General features: G+C 39.9%; 1 protein-coding gene and 1 non-coding gene across 9 annotated transcripts in view; one reads left to right on the forward strand and one right to left on the reverse strand.

Moving 5' to 3' along the window:
• HERC1 (HECT and RLD domain containing E3 ubiquitin protein ligase family member 1) overlaps window positions 1-20,162 on the reverse strand; it is a 222,225-nt gene extending 202,063 nt beyond the window's left edge. For 5 of the 8 annotated variants that reach the window (XM_055435446.2, XM_088839676.1, XM_088839675.1 and 2 more), the window contains exon 1: window positions 20,017-20,162. The gene's annotated coding sequence lies outside the window, so the exon portion shown is untranslated. Of the gene's footprint in view, window positions 1-2,263; window positions 4,019-19,984 lie in introns of those variants that run through there. The other 3 variants (XM_088839673.1, XM_088839671.1, XM_088839672.1) reach the window with 3 other exon arrangements.
• TRNAE-CUC (transfer RNA glutamic acid (anticodon CUC)) lies at window positions 13,478-13,551 on the forward strand. The gene has a single exon. It is a non-coding gene; the product is annotated as a tRNA-Glu (tRNA).
• Window positions 20,163-20,679: the final 517 nt, after the last annotated feature.

A 20,679-nucleotide genomic window follows, 5' to 3' on the forward strand; every position in this document is an offset into this window, starting at 1 on the left:
ATCCAAATATATTATATTTTCCCTATACATACACTGGGCTTCCTTGTTAGCTCAGTTGGTAAAGAATCCGCCTGCAATGCAGGAGACCCCAGTTCGATTCCTGGGTCAGGAAGATCTGCTGGAGAAGGGATAGACTACCCACTCCAGTATTCTTGGGCTTCCCTTATGGCTCCGCTGGTAAAGAATCTGCCTGCAATGCAGGAGATCTGGGTTCAATCCCTGGGCTGGAAAGATCCCCTGCAGAAGGGAATGGCTACCCACTCCAGTATTCTGGCCTGGAGAATTCCATGGACTGTACAGACCATGGACTTATACATTATACACTTTTACATTATATATATACTTCCGTCTGTGGGGTCACACAGAGTCGGACACGACTGAAGTGACTTAGCAGCAGCAGCATACAGTATCTACATTATATATATGTATACATCTATAATACATATCTACATTATAAAGTTTAATGTATAAATTAGGATAGTAAGAGATTAACAATAATAGAATATAACAATATACTGTAAAACAGTATATATAACAATATACCATAATAAAAGTTATGTGAATTATGGTCCTTCTCTCAAAACATCTTATGGTACAAACATAATGAATGCCCTTCTCATCTTAACTAAGCACTTATCAAGCATTGTAGACATAACTTAAGTAATTCGAGGTGCATCAGCAAAACTATTACAAATTTTCTATTTCCTTCCTCACCATTTCACAGGTAGAAGATTCATTCTTATAGAGTTTAGCAACCTCAGCATACGATTTTCTTTATGAAGTTAAGAACTTTCACTTTTCCCTTAAAGGAAGCACCTGACTGTTTCTTTAGCATATCCAAATTACCGGCATCACTGCTTTTTTGTATTTTCAGTAAAATAAAGCTTCCTTGAACTCAAGCACTGTACAAAGGGGTGATTTATGGAGCAGAACCACCAAAGATTTAATCAAGTTACTCAGAATGGCAAGCAATTTAAAAATTATGAATTATTTCTGGAATTTTCCATTTAATATTTTCAGACCATGGTTGACAGTGCTTAACTGAAACTATAGAAAGTGAAACCATGGATAAGGGGTGACTACCGTACTCACTGCCTCCTTAAATTAATCTAACCCCAAACAGGTTTTTTAACCTATTCACCCTAACTGTTACTAACAGGTCAGCTATTAAACTGTGTGTACTAGGGAAGGGACTGCACATCTCAGTTGGCCCAGGATGCCATCATTTTATGCCTATTGTCCCTGCTGCTGCTGCTGCTCAGTCGCTTCAGTCATGTCCGACTCTGTGCGACCCCATAGACGGCAGCCCACCAGGCTCCCCCGTCCCTGGGATTCTCCAGGCAAGAACACTGGAGTGGGTTGCCATTTACATGTACTTTTTTTTACTGTTAGAGGCAAAAGACCAAATGCCTATGAATATTCTCTTTTAAGAACACAACATGTTAGGTTATAAAGCAATATATATATATATATAATTTTGAAACAATTCTGAGTATATAAAAATCTAGGAAAAAATCTCAAGAACTACACATTAGAATTGAACAGTAGTTACTCTGTGTGGCGAGGCAGTTTTTACTTGTTTCTTTATTTTCCTCTATACCATCTAAACATTACTGTTTCCAATTAGCACATACTATCTTTTACACTTAGGAGGGAGTCACTTCCATTTGTCAAAATGCAGCTTTTCTTTCCGACCCAAGTCATCTCATTCCAAAAGCGTGCACTACCCTTACATGTTATTCATTAAGAACCGAGGCAATGTGATTTAGTATACAAAATTTTAGCCTTTAGGATGTACCATATCTAAATTCAAGAACCAGATTTGGACTCCCCTGGTGGTCTAGCAGTTAAGATTCTGCGCTTCCAATGCAAGGGGCACAGGTTTGATCCCTGATCAAGGAAGTTCTGCATGCCATATGCCATGTGGTATGCGCCCTCGCCAAGAAAAAAAAAAAATTCAAAACCCATTGTTGTAGAAAATATAGGACCTATCTGCCTTTCAGGATTGTTTAAAGGGTCAAACAAGAATCTACATGAATGTAGAATGAAGTACAAATGCAAAATGAAGCACACTTATGTGAGCCATGATTACTACTACAAGCACATGAACAAACTATGGAACCTCGGATCTCATATGTAAAATGAAGGGGTCTTATAAAGTAAGCTCCAATTCCCTTCTACATCTGAAATTCTGGTGTAACAGTGTCCTCTTAACTCAGCATTCTACTTACATCCATCTAATCTATATCTTTGAGAGATGTACCTTTTTTACAGATAACAGTTTCCAGGTTTCCATGTTTTCTATCTTCACTGAGACACAGTCAGCTCTCCACATTCTTCTCTCAGACCCTGATTGCCTGAAAGTTAAAGAAAATATGTATGGTCCTTCCAAGCAGAGTTTATATCCCCTCTTAATCTAATTTGTATTTCATGATCTCCATCTGCCACATCTTGCAGTGTAGAGCAGTGGCTAGCACAAGGACTCTGAAGCCAGGTGCCTAGGTTTAGATTCTGGTTCTGCTGTATCAACAACTCTGCAGTGTAACCTTGAACTATTTGCTTAATCTCTCTGTGCCTCAATTTCCTTATCTGTAAAACTGGGATAACAACAGTGCACCTACTAGATAAGTTTGTTGCAAAGATTAACAAATTACACAAAAAGGACTGAAAACAGTGCCTAGCATGTAATGTTACATATGACTGAAGTCCTTTCCTAACATGGCTTCTCTAAAAGTATAATACTTACAGCCTGCTGCTGCTGCTGCTAAGTCACTTCAGTCGTGTCCGACTCTGTGTGACCCCATAGACGGAAGCCCACCAGGCTCCCCTGTCCCTGGGATTCTCCAGGCAAGAACACTGGAGTGGGCTGCCATTTCCTTCTCTAATGTGTGAAAGTGAAAAGTGAGAGTGAAGTCGCTCAGTCATGTCCGACCCTTAGCGACCCCACGGACTGCAGCCTACCAGGCTCCTCCACTCATGGGATTTTCTAGGCAAGAAAGATAAAACAAACAACCAACATGTCTGACTTTTATTCTCATTGGAAAAAATGTCTTATTTTTTAAATTTTTATTTACCTTTAATTGGAGGATAATTGCTTTACAGTATTGTTTCTGCCATATATCAACATGAATCACCCACACATATATGTATATAGCTTCCATCTTATTATTTGTCTATTAAAAATTTCCCCACATCACTGTAGTGAAGTAACACATACTCATCATCATTAGACATTTTTCTTTATTCTCTGCTCAAACCCTCCGATCCATATTTCCCAAAATCTGTTTCCTCTGGAAAATCTGTTCCACTAGTTCTTCAAGATGCTATGGGAGAACAGGGGGAAGCCTCAGTTATGAAATAAATTTGGAAAATGTTGCGTTAATATTAAACAGGTTCCTTACTGTAGGTCTTTTACATGTTACCATGTACTATATTACGTATCAAGAGAGGGAAAAGTACACATAGTATATCAGTTTACTTGACCTCAAAACCTCTTTGTCAAGGATCTACACTGGAAGTGCTGCTGCTCTAGTTCTTTGACAACTTTTAATACAAAATATGCTATGTTACATTAACTCAAAATTTCTTAAATCTGATTCATACCAAAGCCTATTCTCAAATTCATGCCAAGAAATCAGACTCACAAAACTAATAACTGCTGCCTTGAACAAATTACTTTTGAAATTTCTGAAAATGAACACTGACTGCAAAAGAACAAACCCCAATGACCAGCTACACATGCTACAAGACAAACTGTTATCTCATAATGGGATGTTCAGCTATTTACTGGCCAAATGTAAAACTTCAGTTATTCAAGATTCCCAAGTTCTTTATGGATTTTCAATAATAAAGATCTGCACTCTTTCCTTTTTAAAAGAATTCAGTAGAGAACCTTGTCAAATCATCCCAGAACCCATTCAGACATAAGTTCAGTTCAGTTCAGTTCAGTTGCTCAGTCGTGTCCAACTCTCCGTGACCCCATGAATCACAGCACGCCAGGCCTCCCTGTCCATCACCAACTCCCAGAGTTCACTCAAACTCATGTCCACAGAGTTGGTGATGCCATCCAGCCATCTCATTCTCGGTCGTCCCCTTCTCCTCCCGGTCCAAAATGTACAATTTTACACTGTTGAAGGACTATCCTAAAAAACAACATCTTAAAAAAAAAAAAAACCATCTAATACATGAAAAACAGAATTTCACTATTTTGCAATCCCTGATGAATGATCATCAATAACTGCCAATATCACAAAAGAGAACAGGACCTGATGGAAACACGAATTACTCCTATGAAGTACACCTACCAAAAGAAAAAAAAAAATCTGACAAATCTATCAATTTACTATAAGAATTCAGGGGACAGAACGTATTAAGTGACATTTACAGTACAGAGATGCAATCAGCAAAATGAGACTATGGGAAACTTCTCAGAAACCTGGTTTCTTAACAAAAAAAAAAAAAGGAAGGCAAGCCTAAAGATTAAAAGTGATTTAATATACAAGATAATTGTAAAGTACAGACCTTATCTGGAATCCACTTCAAGCAAACTGTGTATGTATATAAAACAATCAGAAAAACACGAAACCTGACTACATGTTTGAGGATATTAACACCTCGTTATAAATTTTTTAAGATAATGGTATTATGCGTACTTAACAAAAAGAGAAAATGACTATCTTTTAGAGGTCATATTGAAATACCTAAAAGTTACAAACTAAGTATGTCCAGGATATGGTTCAAAAAGTCCAGAACTGGGAGTGTGTAGTGGTAGACAGAAATATAAAGAAAATAAAATTATCTATAATAATTCATGAAGATTCAATGATAGGTACATGGGAGCTCTTTATACTTTTCTTTCTACTTTTAGTATATGTTTAAAAGGTTTTGTAATAAAAATATTTTTTAAAATAAACACTGTCTTGGAATTGAACGATCAACCTAGGACTGCAAATAGCCTCTATGTATTTCCATAAAAGAGTAATGCACAGTCATGCATAAGTGAATTTAAGTTTACCATGAACAAATCATGTTTATAAAGTATGAAATCATTTGACAAGAATTTCATGAATACTCAATATGCTAAACTCTCCTATGTAATTAATTCTTATTTACAAGCCTGTTAATAATATCCAGCCAGTTTATGGTTTTCCATGAATATAATAGTCTATGATTTTTTTAAATTTTTATTTAAGTTGTAGACAGTATTGCAGAGTCATTGCTACTATTCCTGTGGGCTTATGGTACTTCTGGAATTTATCATCAGAAGACATATTGTATAAATGCTCCAGCTCACCAAGCTCCAAACAGGACTAGTTTTATCTTGTGCACAAGAACTCTTTCCTGCCTTCCTATAGTGAAATAAACAGCCAAGCCAACAGATGGCAGACCAAGAGGGAGGGGGTGGTAACAAGGAGGCAATTACAAGATAGCACCACAGAAAAGGAGAATAACACTGAGAAGTGAAAGATGCAACTCAAAAATACAAAACATTCAGCCATCATGTAGATTTCTGAAAAACAATGTCACATTTTATCAATCATCATTAAAGTGAAGTGATTCTGTAAATTTGCACCTGCTTTTATTCCCTTATACAGCATATCTTTAAGAGTTCTGAAAAATTCCTCTTAATATCTCAGACCAATATAATCAGTGAAATTCATTAGTTTCAAAATGAACAGGAGGAACAGGTGACATACTAAATTTTTATCAGCATTTCCCTACTGTCACACATTACATGAGTCTTTTCAGAAGCTATCACAAGACCCTTTTAGATTTCAAAGAAGCAAAGTGCCCTACTCCTATGCTAATCTATAATATAAACCAAACAGCATCAATATTACTATAGCCTAACTGGAAAAGGTCTTAATGAAAAATATCAGTTTAAAAAAGATTACAACTGTGTTGCTACAAGAATTATATTTTTAATCTAAACTGTATTTATTTAAAATGTCTAGGCTTTAAGTATAACAAACACTAAGAACATACCAATTACAATAGGCCATCTTAGGCCAAATTCATCATGCCAAGTATATTCTGCCTCCAGATGAAGAATTTTTCAATCACTAATGTAAGAGATCAAGTCCATAACACCATACAATGCAGAAGTCCACCACTTACACTCTGGCAGTTTTGCAAAGCAATAGCAATGTCCTTTACGAATAGAATCTTTATAAAAGAGGGTCTAGCAACTAGAGGTTATTCAAGGGCTTGTTCCTTAGGCAAGCACCTTTCTCCTCTGTGGAAACTTATCAAATGACAAAATATCTATCCTGCCTATTCCACAGAGGTGTTACAAAGATAAATTGAGATGTTTCCCAAATTACTTGGGAAAGTGAAAAGCTATATACAAATGTAAGGCATTATTATTTTACTACTTGTTTGCACTCCAGTTTTCAGACTAAACTTGCTACTTAATATCATTGTTTCAAGGTCTACCAAGAAAAACTTATTTCAGGGTATAAAAATTCACTAACATTCCCAAATGTTAGCAAAGTTCAATCCTATTCCAACTGTTGTTCTCTTCTAACATCTATTACCTTCTTTGCAGAAGAAAACTATTGATAGAAACATTCTTTAAGAAGTCAAAGCAGGGCATCCTTAGTGGCTCAGTGGTAAAGAATTTGCCTGCCAACAGAGAAGACACTGGTTCAATCCCTGATCCAGAAAGATCCCACATGCCAAGGAGCAACTAAGCCCGTGCACGGCAACTACTAAGCCAGTGCTCTTGAGCCTGGGAGCAGCAACTACTGAAGCTGGGGCGCCCTAGTGCCAAGCTCCACAAGAAAAACACCACTATGAAAAGAGCTTCCCTCGTAGCTCAGTCAGCCTGCAATGCAGGAAACCAGAGTTCGATTCCTGGGTCAGAAATGGCAACTCACCCCAGTATTCTTGCCTGGAGGAGCCCATGGATAGAGGAGCCTGGCAAGCTACAGTCTATTCAGTTCAGTTCAGTTCAGTCGCTCAGTCGTGTCCGACTCTCCGCGACCCCATGAATCACAGCACGCCAGGCCTCCCTGTCCATCACCAACTCCCGGAGTTCACTCAAACTCATGTCCACAGAGTCAATGATGCCATCCAGCCATCTCATTCTCGGTCGTCCCCTTCTCCTCCCGCCCCCAACCTTTCCCAGCATCAGAGTCTTTTCCAGTGAGTCAACTCGTCACATATGGGGCTGCAAGATTCAGCCATGACTGAGCAATTAAGCACACACAAGAGAAGAGAAGCCCAAGCACCACAACTAGAGAGTAGCCCTAGCTCACCGCAACTAGAAAAAAGCCCCCACAGTTCAGAAACTCATGTTGACAAAGAGGCAGACTTATAAGTGTCGTGTGTTGCTTTAACTTTTTAAAAAATAATTTTTTGCTTGACAGACCCAGCAAACCAAAATAAAAAAATAAAATTATTTTTTAAAAAGTCAAAGCAACACACGACACTTATAAGTCTGCCTCTTTGTCAACATGAGTTTCTGAACACCTATGTAAAATAGTCCTGGCTCAAATGACATTATTTGGATGGGATTTTAAATCAGATAAAACTATCACACTGAGGCTGGCTGTTTGACGCCCTGCCCCACACAGTTTCTACCGATATCTGCCTTTGTTTCTGAATTCAAATCCAGGCGCCACCATTTACCAGCTAAAAGATCTTGGGCAAGCACCTTTCTGTGTGTGCTTCAATCTCCTATCTACAAAATATACAAGTTAAATTGGTTTAAATAATAAACAACTGAACCAGATTTAATATGATTTATACAACAGAGCAAAGTTCTTACAATAGTGCCCAGTGTACAATAAATACTCACTAAGTGTTACCTAATATTAATTCTTTATATGTGCATCTGTCCATGACATCATACCACCTTCACTAAATTATATAAACCTCTCCATCATTCTTCATCACTCCTTCTTTTCAAAAGAATAAGCAATTTTGAGAAGTCAGAAACTATGACTATACTACTGACAAAATGTAAATATACATCACTAAATGCTCAGATATGTAAGAAAGTTCAGTGATACTTTATATAAAAGATACTGGCCCCCCACATGCTTTCAAATTATATTAACACATAAATAATATAAAATTCCTAGGTTATCCTATATTTCTAATACTATCAGTTAGCCAAATTTGCTTATTTGAATTACATCACACAAAACTTTCCATGAACAGTTTTACTGAATAGTGACTAACAGGAAATGTCTTTAAAAATGGCAAAACCTGGCCTCCCTGGTGGCTCAGTAGTAAAGAATCCACTTGCCACACGTCAGGCTTGAGCAACTAGGCCTGTGCACCACAGCTATTAAGCCTGTGCTCCAGAACCCGGCAACCACAGCTACTGAGCCCATGTGCAACAACTCCTGAAGACTGAGCACCCTAGAGTCCACGCTCTGCAACGAGAAGCCACCACGATGAGACGCTCATGTACTGCAACTAGAGAGTAGCCCCAGCTCACCGCATCTTGAGAAAAGCCAAAAAAATACATAAAAAATTTTACATGACAATATTTAAAAGGGTGTCTATAAATGCTACTATATTAAGTTTTAAAAGAAAAAGCTCAGATAATAACACATTCCCCTCCAAAATCAAGATCAACAGAAACTTTAAATCAAGAATTTAGAATGAGGAAAAACAGTTTGCCAGAGTAAGAGGAAGTATTATTATAACATTAACATCACTAACACTATAATTAGAGGACAACCAAAGAATGTTAAACACTACAACAAACAGAAGAGCTACACTCCAAGCTTATTCTTTAAAGGTTACTAGCACATCCTTTGCATAAATATATAATCTTGATAATAAGTTCTAAATCTTAACATTTCACATATAAGTATTTAATGCAAAAAAAAATCACAGCATCATTTAACTGATTTAATAGTTCTCCTTTGGTTTAAAATCTTTAAATCTTTAAAAGGTAGAATCACTTAATCTAATTTTACTACACATACAACTTCCTAGAGTTGCATCTCTGGCTTACTGTATGTCAGGGACTTTTCTAGACACTGGAACGAACAGGATATAAAGTTCCTGCTCTTAGAGTTTACATTCTAGTGAGGAAGGCAAGTAATAAACAAGCAGACAAATCATTACATTTCAGAAAGCATACCATAAAAAAAATAAAGCAAGAGAGACAAGGAGAAATTAGGGGCAAGGTGATCACTAGTTTGTATAGTGTGATCACTGGAGATCTCTCTAAAGAAGTAGACTCTCTGAACCCCTTTTTAAGCAGACACGAATGATGTGTGGGATCAAGCAGTGCAGAGACCTGAAGGAAGAACAGAGCATGAACAAGCATTAAGCCCTGGGAATGCACCCAGCATGATCAGAGAACATAGGGAAGCTCAGTGCAGCAGAAATGGAGTGAACAGAGAGAGGTAGACATGGACTACATCAAGGAGGACTTTATAGCCCATGGCTAGGAATCTAGATGTTATTTTAACTACAAAAGGAAGTCATTACAATGTATTAAACAGAGGAGTGGCATATCTGATTAACAGTTAAAAAGACCATTCTAGCTATGAAACACAGAAGAGACTGTAGGAGAAAACAGTTAAGAGACTATTGTAATTATCTACCCAGGAGATGATAGTGGTTTAGACCAGAGTAATAAGGTAGAGTTCCAGAGAACCATCTATTTCTGCTTCATTGACTATGCCAAAGCCTTTGACTGTGTGGATCACAATAAACTGTGGAACATTCTGAAAGAGATGGGAATACCAGACCACCTGACCTGCCTCTTGAGAAACCTGTATGCAGGTCAGGAAGCAACAGTCAGAACTAGACATGGAACAACAGTCTAGTTCCAAATAGGAAAAGGAGTGCATCAAGGCTGTATATTGTCACCCTGCTTATTTAACTTATATGCAGAGTACATCCGGACACGACTGAAGTGACTTAGCAGCAGCAGCAGCAGAGTACATCATGAGGAATGCTGGGCTGGAAGAAGCACAAGCTGGAATCAAGATTGCCGGGAGAAATAGCAATAACCTCAGATATGCAGATGACACTACCCTTATGGCAGAAAGTGAAGAGGAACTCAAAAGCCTCTTGATGAAAGTGAAAGAGGAGAGTGAAAAGGTTGGCTTGAAGCTCAACATTCAGAAAACAAGGATCATGGCATCTGGTCCCATCACTTCATGGGAAATAGATGGAAAAACAGTGGAGACAGTGTCAGACTTTATTTTTTTGGGCTCCAAAATCACTGCGGATGCTGACTGCAGCCAGGAAATTAAAAGATGCTTACTCCCTGGAAGGAAGGTTATGACCAACCTAGATAGTATATTAAAAAGCAGAGACATTACTTTGCCAACAAAGGTCTGTCTAGTCAAGGCTATGGTTTTTCCCGTGGTCATGTATGGATGTGAGAGTTGGACTATGAAGAAGGCGGATCGCCGAAGAATTGATGCTTTTGAACTGCGGTGTTGGAGAAGACTCTTGAGAGTCCCATGGACTGCAAGGAGATCCAACCAGTCCATTCTAAAGGAGATCAATCCTGAATGTTCATTGGAAGGACTGATGCTAAAGCTGAAACTCCAATACTTTGGCCACCTCATGCGACGAGCTGACTCACTGGAAAAGACTCTGATGCTGGGAGGGATTGGGGGCGGGAGAAGGGGATGACAAAGAATGAGATGGCTGGATGGCATCACCGACTCTGTGGACACGAGTTTGGGTGAACTCCGGGAGTTGGTGATGGACAGGGAGGCCTGGCGTGCTGTGATTCATGGGGTCGCAGAGAGTCGGACACGACTGAGCGACTGAACTGAACTGAACTGAATAAGGTAGAGATGGTAACATCTGATCAGATTAGAAATATATTCAAAAGATAGAACTAGAAAGATTTGCTGATGGTCTGATTATAGGGTATAAACAAAAGAGGCACAGTTGACACCAAGTTTTTTGGTCTGAGTGACTAGTTAATTGATCCTGCCAATTTACTAAGGGTACATTCAAAGAAAACGGTGAGGACAGGGGTCACAACTTCCATGTTTGAATAGTCTTTTAGACAGCCAAATGAGATGTGAAATAAGCTGATGAACTACGACCCTGTACCTCAAGGAAGTGGTCTGGGCTGAAGATATAAATGTGGAAGTCAATTAACACTTAGTTTTTAAAGTCACAGAAATGGATAAATGTAGATAGAAAAAACTCCTTTATTTAATCTTTACATGAGCCCTGTGTTTCAGTCACTATATCATTTTCAACTCTTTGTGACCCAATGAACTGAAGAACGCCAGGCTCTTCTGTCCTCCATTATCTCCCAGAGTTTGCTCAAATTCATGTCCAATGAGTCAGTGATGCTATCTAACCATCTAATCCTCTACCACCCCCTTCTCCTTTTACCTTCAATCTTTCCTAGTAACAGGATCTTTTCCAATGAGTTGGCTCTTTGCACTGAGTAGCCAAAATATTGAGCTTCACATGAGCCCTATGAGGTAGCAACTATCGAACATTTTATAGATCAGGAAACAGCCTAAGAGATTAAAACTTATCCAACAACACTCTATTAATAATTGGTAATAAGTCAGGAAAAAAAAACACCAAATTAACTATTATATAATGACTATGACCTTCCTCAACTAGGATCATAAAAGCTAGGTTTTGAACCATAAAACTTGAAATGAATACTGGAGTAAACCTTTTCTCAGTTCTCCCAAGGACGGTACATAACTAGTGCCATTCTGGATGCACTGGAGAGAAGTTAATTCTTCACATACAATTAATGCTCAAATGTCCTAGAACATTAGAGTTTAGTTCTCTCATGGAACCACAGTTGAGGAAAAAACTATAGTATACTATTATTCTACTATTATTATTCTATTGGGCTTCCTTGGTGGCTCAGATGGTAAAGAATCTGCGTGCAATGAAGGAGACCAGAGTTCAATCCCTGGGTCGGTAAGATCCCCTGGAGAAGGAAATGGCAACCCACTCCAGTATTCTTGGCTAGAGAATTCTATGGACAGAGGAGCCTGATGGGCTACAGTCCATGGCATTGCAAAGAGCTGGGCATGACTGAGCGACTACCACACACACTACTAGTAGTAGCAATAGTAGAAATCACTTAAAATGAGAGAAAAAAAATTGGGGAACAACCTAAGTTACCATCCGGTGGTAAACTTTTCATGGCTTCTCTATGTAATCAGTAAAATAAAGTGTTATTTGAGGTTTTTATACCACAAAAGGTGTTTTTAAGACTACACCAGACCTCTACTGATTCTATCAGAACTCAGTATCTATCTTCCTGAGAACATGAGTTCATCAAGAAATCACTAGAATGTGAGCTCCTCTAGTACAAGAATCTTTTTTTCATTAATCTGTTCCAAGCACCTGGAACAATGTCCTTTTTGGGGAAAGAACCTAAATCCCCAGCCTCACTGGGCAAAACAAGTTTCCTTGTAAGGTGGGGATGTTTTTCATGTTGTCTTGGTTACTGGCACCACTAAAATCTGACAGGATCATCCTAACCCAGAACTTCAGACTCTAGATTTCACCTTCCTTAAGACTGGCCTTCTTTCATATGGAAATAAAACAGGTTCCAGATAAAGCCATTACTGGTCAAATAACTATCAAACCATAATGTCAATAGATCCTGTATGTCCTGTTCAAAATAACTAGCAGACAGTGTGAACCAACAATCAGTATCTCATACATACTCTAGAGGTAACAAAATTCTCCTCACAATTTCAGTTATCCTTTGTTAAACTCCACAAGTATTTCAGAGCAAGGTATTATGAATCAACGCAGCAACTCCATCAAATACAAAAAGTCTCAAATGAGCAATCCTAGCTAGACCAGGAAACTGCATTCTAGTCAACTTCCCCTGCACAAAATAACCTGCATGTATCAGTAGAATATTAGTGGACAATATATTTCATTTTCAAGCTATAAGAATCTGCCAATGGCAGGCAATAAGTGCCCTTTCACAACAGATTCAGGTCACACTGAAATAATTGCAGGGCACTGTTTAAAATCAGTTGTCTCTGACAAAAAAAAATACAAAGCACAATGACATATTCTGTTGGTTAAGGCTATGGTGAAAACAGGTACTCTCATATATTACCGATAGGAATACAAATTAGTACAATCCTTCTTGAGACAAATCTAGCAATATCTAGCAAAGTTACTTCCGTACAGAACTTTTGACCCAGCAATCCCGTTTATAAAAATCTACCCTGAAGATATTAATGTATCTTTTACACTACAAAAATACATATACACAGGTCATGTACTACAAAATTATTTATAAATGCAAAATATAAGAAGCAACCTAAATGCTCAAAGAAGAATGACTGAATAACTGAGGACACATCTACACAGGAGAGTACTGCTGCTGCTGCTGCTGCTAAGTCACTTCAGTCGTGTCCGACTCTGTGTGACCCCATAGACGGCAGCCCACCAGGCTCCCCCGTCCCTGGGATTCTCCAGGAGAGTACTAGACAGCTATTAAAAAAAAAAAAAAAGAATGGAGAATATCTGAGAATCCCCTGGTAGTCCAGTGGTTAGGACTCAGCACTCTCACTGCTGGGGCCCCAGGTTCAATCCCTGCTCAGGGAATTAAAATCCCATAAGCCACATAGTGCGATCAAAAAATAAATTTTAAAAATTTTAATTAAAAAAAAATAAGAATGCAGACTATCAAAAGACTGATCATTTCAAAAGGATGAGCTGTTGGAGTCATTTCTAGGACACACTCTTACACTGAAAAAAGGTGCACAGAATATCTACACCATGCCATTCTTCATATAAGAAAGAAAGGAACTGGAAAACAGTTTGGCAGTTCCTTAAAAAGTTCAGTTCAGTTCAGTTCAGTTCAGTCGCTCAGTCGTGTCCGACTCTCCGCGACCCCATGAATCACAGCACGCCAGGCCTCCCTGTCCATCACCAACTCCCGGAGTTCACTCAAACTCATGTCCACAGAGTCGGTGATGCCATCCAGCCATCTCATTCTCCGTCGTCCCCTTCTCCTCCCGCCCCCAACCTTTCCCAGCATCACAGTCTTTTCCAGTGAGTCAACTCGTCGCATGAGGTGGCCAAAGTGTTGGAGTTTCAGCTTTAGCATCAGTCCCTCCAATGAACATCCAGGATTGATCTCCTTTAGAATGGACTGGTTGGATCTCCTTGCAGTCCAAGGGGCTCTCAAGAGTCTTCTCTAACACCACAGTTCAAAAGCATCGATTCTTCGGCGATCAGCTTTCTTCACAGTCCAACTCTCACATCCATACATGACCACGGGAAAAACCATTGCCTTGACTAGACGGACCTTGGTTGGCAAAGTAATGTCTCTGCTTTTTAATATACTATCAAGGTTGGTCATAACTTTCCTTCAAAGGAGCAAGCGTCTTTTAATTTCATGGCTGCAATCAGCATCTGCAGTGATTTTGGAGCCCAAAAAAACAAAGTCTGACACTGTTTCCACTGTTTTTCCATCTATTTCCCATGAAGTGATGGGACCAGATGCCATGATCTTTGTTTTCTGAATGTTGAGCTTCAAGCCAACCTTTTCACTCTCCTCTTTCACTTTCATCAAGAGGCCTTTGAGTTCCTCTTCACTTTCTGCCATAAGGGTGGTGTCATCTGCATATCTGAGGTTATTGATATTTCTCCCGGCAATCTTGATTCCAGCTTGTGCTTCTTCCAGCCCAGCGTTCCTCATGATGTACTCTGCATATAAGTTAAATAAGCAAGGTGACAATATACAGCCTTGACGTACACCTTTTCCTATTTGGAACCAGTCGGTTGTTCCATGTCCAGTTCTGACTGTTGCTTCCTGACCTGCATAAAGTTATAAGCCAGTAATTCCACTCCCAAATATAAACCAAAAGGAACTGAAAACATATGTCCACATAAAAACTTGTATATATCATAGCTAAAAAAATGAAAATCAAATGTCCAATAAGTGTGCATGGATGAACAAAGTGTGATATATTCATATATTGGAATATTATTCAATCATAGGAAGGAATGAAGTACTGACACGTCCTACAACATAGATGAACCTAGAAAAGACTATGTGAAAGAAGCTAGGCACAAAAGTCCACATTATATAATTCCACATTTACATGAAATGTACAGAATAGACAAATTCTTACAAACAGAAAGTAGATGAGTGGTTACTAGTGGTTGGGGAAAGGGGAACAGGAAGTGACTACTAATGAATACTGGGTTTCGTTTCAAGGTAATGAAAATGTTCTAAATTAGGTAGTGGTAATGGCTGCAAAGCCTTATGAACAGACTGAAAAACAATGATTTTGCACACTTCAAAAAAGGAGGCTTTGTGTTGTGTGAATTGTACCTCAAATTAAAAACCTGTACGCAAGGGGAAAAAGAAATATAACACACACACACACACACACACACAATCTGTTCATTTGTGCAAAAGAGACAATGGAAGGATAAACCAGAAACTAAAAAAACTGATTACCGAAAGTCATGGAAAACAGGCGAGAGAAAAGGTGTAGGGGGAAGAGAATGGGAATAGGGTGGTAGGAATAAGAAGTGACAATTCTCTAAGTATATTTTAGTAATAGTAATGTCTCATATACCAAAATAAATAAAAATCAACCAGAACTGGGGGAACCCAAAATAGAATACAGAGTAAGAACCTAACTGCATTACAGATGAATAATATAACCCCACTAAAGGAAATGAGGAAGAAAAGAATTAACCTAACTTTGAAAAACAGTATGTTGACTAGATACTAGAAAGTTAAAGACAAGGAAAAAACTTGTATACAAATAGTGCACTCCAATTGGCAAATGTTCCTCAGAAGGGTGAGCAATCTGTCACTACTTGATATGCATTCTAAAATTGAACAAATAAATTGGTATACAATATTATAGATCATGAAAGCCAGGTTTCTCACCATTAGGAAAAAAATAAGTTACAAATAAGAAAAGGTTGGAATGAACCTTGTGGTGTTGGGACTGGAATAGAACATATGACTATGAACTCAAATATGGTTTTAATATAAAGACAAATATAGAGATAAACATGTGTTTGCATGTGTCAGCAGGTTAGTATATACATCTATTTCTTTGCTCTGTCCTCTGAGGGCCTAGGAGCAATGACACCCTAGTGAGGATACCGAGCATTCAAACTCTGGTCTCCAATAAAAGGAGTTGATTTCAGGACAGATACAAGGAAAATTACAAGATGAGCACAGACTATAGCCTGTGGTGCCAGAGTATAAGGAAGTGCTAAATCAAGGGTGGAGGCCAACTGGAATGAGTTCCTAATGGCCAAAACTGGAAGAATCTGAGAAACAAAATAATGACACTATTGGATTAGAATCTTTAGAACATATATCCATGACATAACACTCATCAAAATAGATAATTTAATGAACAAATGAGGAAGGGACATCTCTTTCAGGAATGAGGGAGGTACAAAATCACCAGCAGGAGAAATATCACAGTAACTGCTGCAGACAATATATACCAATGGCTGCTAAAATCAGTGGGAGAAAATTTGAGGAGAAACAATTATCACCATAGTCACAAACTATTTCCCCTAAGATCATGAATCAACTACAAAAAGAAGAAAAGTAACTTTATAGTGGAGAATACAGCAGAGTTCACCTTAAGCAATCAAGGTTAAAATATCACTAGCAATACCATGTACATCAACACCATGTACCCTCTAATATCATGCACTGAGGACACATCCCCTCTGCAGTTTTCCTGCAAACATACAGAACCTCAATCTCATCATATAAAAAACATGACAAACCCAAAATGAGAAAATTATACAAAATAATGGACTAGTACTCATCAGAAGTGTCAAGGTCATGAAAGAAAAGGAAAAACAGAGGAACTGTCACAGATTGGAGGAGACGAGGCGAGAAAGATGCAACAACTAAACGAAATATGGGATCCTGGATTAGACCCTGGAAAAGGGGGAAAAAAATACACTGGGGAAAAAACAGGTGACATTTAAACAAAGTCTGTAGTTTAATTAATAATATTTCACCATATGAATTTCCTGGGTTTGATCACTGTTATGTAAGTCCTCAACAGTAGAGGATGCTATGTGAAGAGAATCTGGAGCCTTTGGTACTATCTTTGCAACATTTCTGTAAGTCTAACATTATTTCAAAATAAAGTTAAAAATAAACATGGGGGGTGTGTGTGTGTGTTCAGTCACGTCTGACTCCTTACAACCCCACTGACTACAGAGTCCACAGACTGTAGCCCACTAGGCTCCTCTGTCCGTAGGATTTTCCAGGCAAGAATACGGGACTGGAGTGCCACTTCCTCCTCCAGGAGATCCTCCTGACCCAGGGATCAAACCCGTGTCTCCTTTATCTCCTGCAATGGCAGGCAGGTTCTTTATCACTGAGCCACCTGGGAATCTCAAAAGCTAAAAATAAATAAAGTCCATCAATTGATCATTTTAGGCAACTGTCTTAAGTCCTTGCTCAGGGATTTCATCTGTAATTTACCATTTCAGTAAGTGACAGCAGAACAAACTAAATTCATAAAAATCAGATCTAGCATCTAAAAAGTAAATTACCTACTTTATGTTTTTTTACACCTTCTACATTTTTCAGTCAAAAAAATCTGCTGCTGTTGCAACTTTATGGCTTTGCCAACTCCTTTTAAAATGACCAATTTTTACATTTTTAGTATCATGATAATCTGCGGTGTGTACCCATAATAACACATTCCTCTGTTAAGCCAAAGTTTTATTTTCATAAAAAATTACCAATAGATTATAGTAAGTTTGTTACTTATTATTACACAATTGTCCAACCACAAAATACAAGCTTTTTTTTCACAATTTGCTTTTATCCTAATACAAACTTCTCTCCACATCCTAAACCACAAAGTCATCATTTTTGTTAAAGTTCTGAAAATCTGTATTTTAAAAAATCAGCTGTTCAATGTATGTAGTCTTTTTTTAAAAACTTCAAATATTGAGTAATTTAGTCTTTTTCTAGGAAAAAATGCTTGGGACATTAGAATTCTATTGTATTTATTATTTGCATCCTCTACTAACCAAACCAGCCTAATCAAGTGTTCTGAAATTGCTTCAATCAAATAAGATTTTCATATGTTTATATAATATTAACAAAGAGATTAAGTGACGTGTTCACATTTGCTTTCTCCTCCACACACCACCGGGATGGCTGCGTTGGGAATGGAATACATGACCAGCAAATGAATGGGTAAGTGTCACATGCAAACAGCATGACTAGAAATTTAAAAAGCAAAGTGATAAGAATCTTAGGGAAAGCAAAATTCATAAAAAGTTTAGAATTATAAGAGACCTTAATAGGTCACTTAATACATTCCAATAACAACCCCAAATAGATGACAATCTATCCTACTTTTAAAAGCGTCCAGACTTTCAACATCCCTAGATGTCTCGTTCTGCCATATACAACCATCATGTGACTTGAGGGAATTATTACAAGACTATTCTTTGCTCAACCTAATGCTTTCTTTCCTCAAATAATGTAACAATACATTTTAACTCACTCCCAAGATTTACGAACGTGTGCAGGTGCTTAATACACGTATGTGTATATACACACACATATATGCATACAGACACCTAGGACACTCAATTTTGCTTGCATAAACACTAACTAAAATCTACATAGTCAAAGGCACATGTCCATCCCATTCCAATCACAAAAGCACTATGAAACATACAATGTCACCTAATGATTTTGGTCTAAAAATAACCAGTGGAAGTCGACTTTATAAAACCTTATGGTAAATAGGTTTCTTCCCATCATGAATAATCAAAGTTTATTTGCTTTTCACAAACACTACTCCTTTACAGCACCGTCACCACAGGCAGAATTGTAAAAACACATATGTACTAGATCAAGTTGATAACAATTTTTAATGTTTTATTTTTCAAGAGTATTTAGAACAATCATTTTGGAAGAGGGCCCAATGAAAGAGAGAGTGATGATAGAGTACAGCCAGTGCTAATGAAGAAGTACCCAGTTTTAATCAAGCAAGCGTAAGAAGTGACTCAAATAAAACAAAACATTTTGCAAGTCCCAATCAAGGAGGGGCCAAACACTATTTCAAAAAATTAAAGTGTCTGTTAGGAAGCAAACCAGAATATTAAGTTTGACATGCTACCTCTGGAAATGGAATTACAAAGATAGGTTAGTTTGCTCAGATTTGGTAGTCCCTGTTATTCTGAGTATCCTTATTTTCCACAGTATTACAGAAATCGTTTTTAAATTAAGGCAAAGACCGTCCCTGTGTTTTACAGCTCTCTACGATGCATAGCATGTCTTTTATATAACCTACTGGGAGAGGTGGGAGGTGGTATCAGCTCTGGTCCTCCTCGTGTCTCCCATGAACCTGCCACCCATCACAAAAAAGGTTTCACCATGTTCTTTGAGACAGCTCCTGTCATCATCCTCCTCATCTCACCCCAGAGACTTAACAATGCATCTCTTCTCTCCCGGTAGCAGAAGCTTTATAAATTATAACGCGGAAGATTCGGAGAAAGGTTTACCAGATGATGAGCCTTCCCCACCCAAAACGCATAGAAAAGAGTTGAAAGGCACGGCATCCCAACCTCCACCCCTCAAAAGGGAGAGGATAACGGTGGGCACCGAGGTCACGGCTCTCCTCGGATCCCGAGAAAGAGTCGGGCCACCACCCCACTCCACCTCACCGCCCGCCCCGGTCCAAGCCCTGGCGGGGGGCGGGGCTCTCGTTAGCGGATAAAGGGGTGGGGAAGAAGGTCAGCGACGCGACCACCGAGGGCCGAGGGACAGGTAGCAAGCCGCTGGAGGGGCGGGTCCCTCCGCCCTCTGGGGCCGGCGGCTCGGCTTCTAACGCGGCTCTGCAGGCGCCTGGGCGGCAAGAGGCCTCAGGGGGCAGGGGGGCCGCACCGCGCCAGGAGAGTTTCCTCAGGCCTCCGCTTGCCGCCCACCCGGGACCCCGGCGGCCCCTCTCGGCGGTGGCTCCCGAACGGCTCGGCCGGCCATGCCGGGCCGGCGGGACGCACGCACAGGCGGCCAGGAGGGCAGAGAGGAGGCGTTACCATACGCGGCTCCAGAGCTGACGGGGGTGGGACAGGGCTCCGGCGACCCGCGGCAGCGGCTGCGGTGGCCGCGTCCTTTATTTTTGCTGCAGCAGCGGCGACTTGTCAAAGGGAAAGACGTAAGAGGCGGCGGCAGCGGCGGCAGGCGAGTCTCGCGGGACTTGGGCAGAACTCTCGCGCAGTTTGGAGCCCTCGCCCCGCCCACCAGGCCCAGCGCGGGAGGCGAGAGCGACTGGGGGAGGCGCGCATGGGCGAGGTTGCTGGAGGACGGCAAAAGGGACGGGGATTTAATGGGTGGGGGTGGGGAGCCTAGCTTCTGGGAACACCCCGCCGCGGCGCAGCCCTCACCTTTCAGCCCTCGCGGAGCCTGCACTGCTCGGATTCCGCCTATGAACACAGTTAGGGGCGTTTCATAAGGGGCGGTGAGGAGTAGCGGGGCGGCCAGCGCTCCCCCTTTTCCTCGTGGTGGGCGTGGAAGACCCCACCGCCCCGCCACCTGGTGCTGCGGGATGGAGGAACGCCGGGAAAAACTGGCTGCAGGGGCTGGGCGGCCACGCCCCTTTATCTCGGACGCGCGCGACGCGCTCAGTGTGCTTTATCTCGCACGACAACCAGCTCAAGACTTCTGGCCGGTCAGATTCAGTCACGTGAAAGCGTTTCACT

The sequence above is a fragment of the Moschus berezovskii genome, chromosome 9 (genome assembly GCF_049115385.1).
Source record: "Moschus berezovskii isolate FMDL1 chromosome 9, NW_MosBer_1.0, whole genome shotgun sequence".
NCBI classification, from domain to species: Eukaryota; Metazoa; Chordata; class Mammalia; order Artiodactyla; family Moschidae; genus Moschus; species Moschus berezovskii.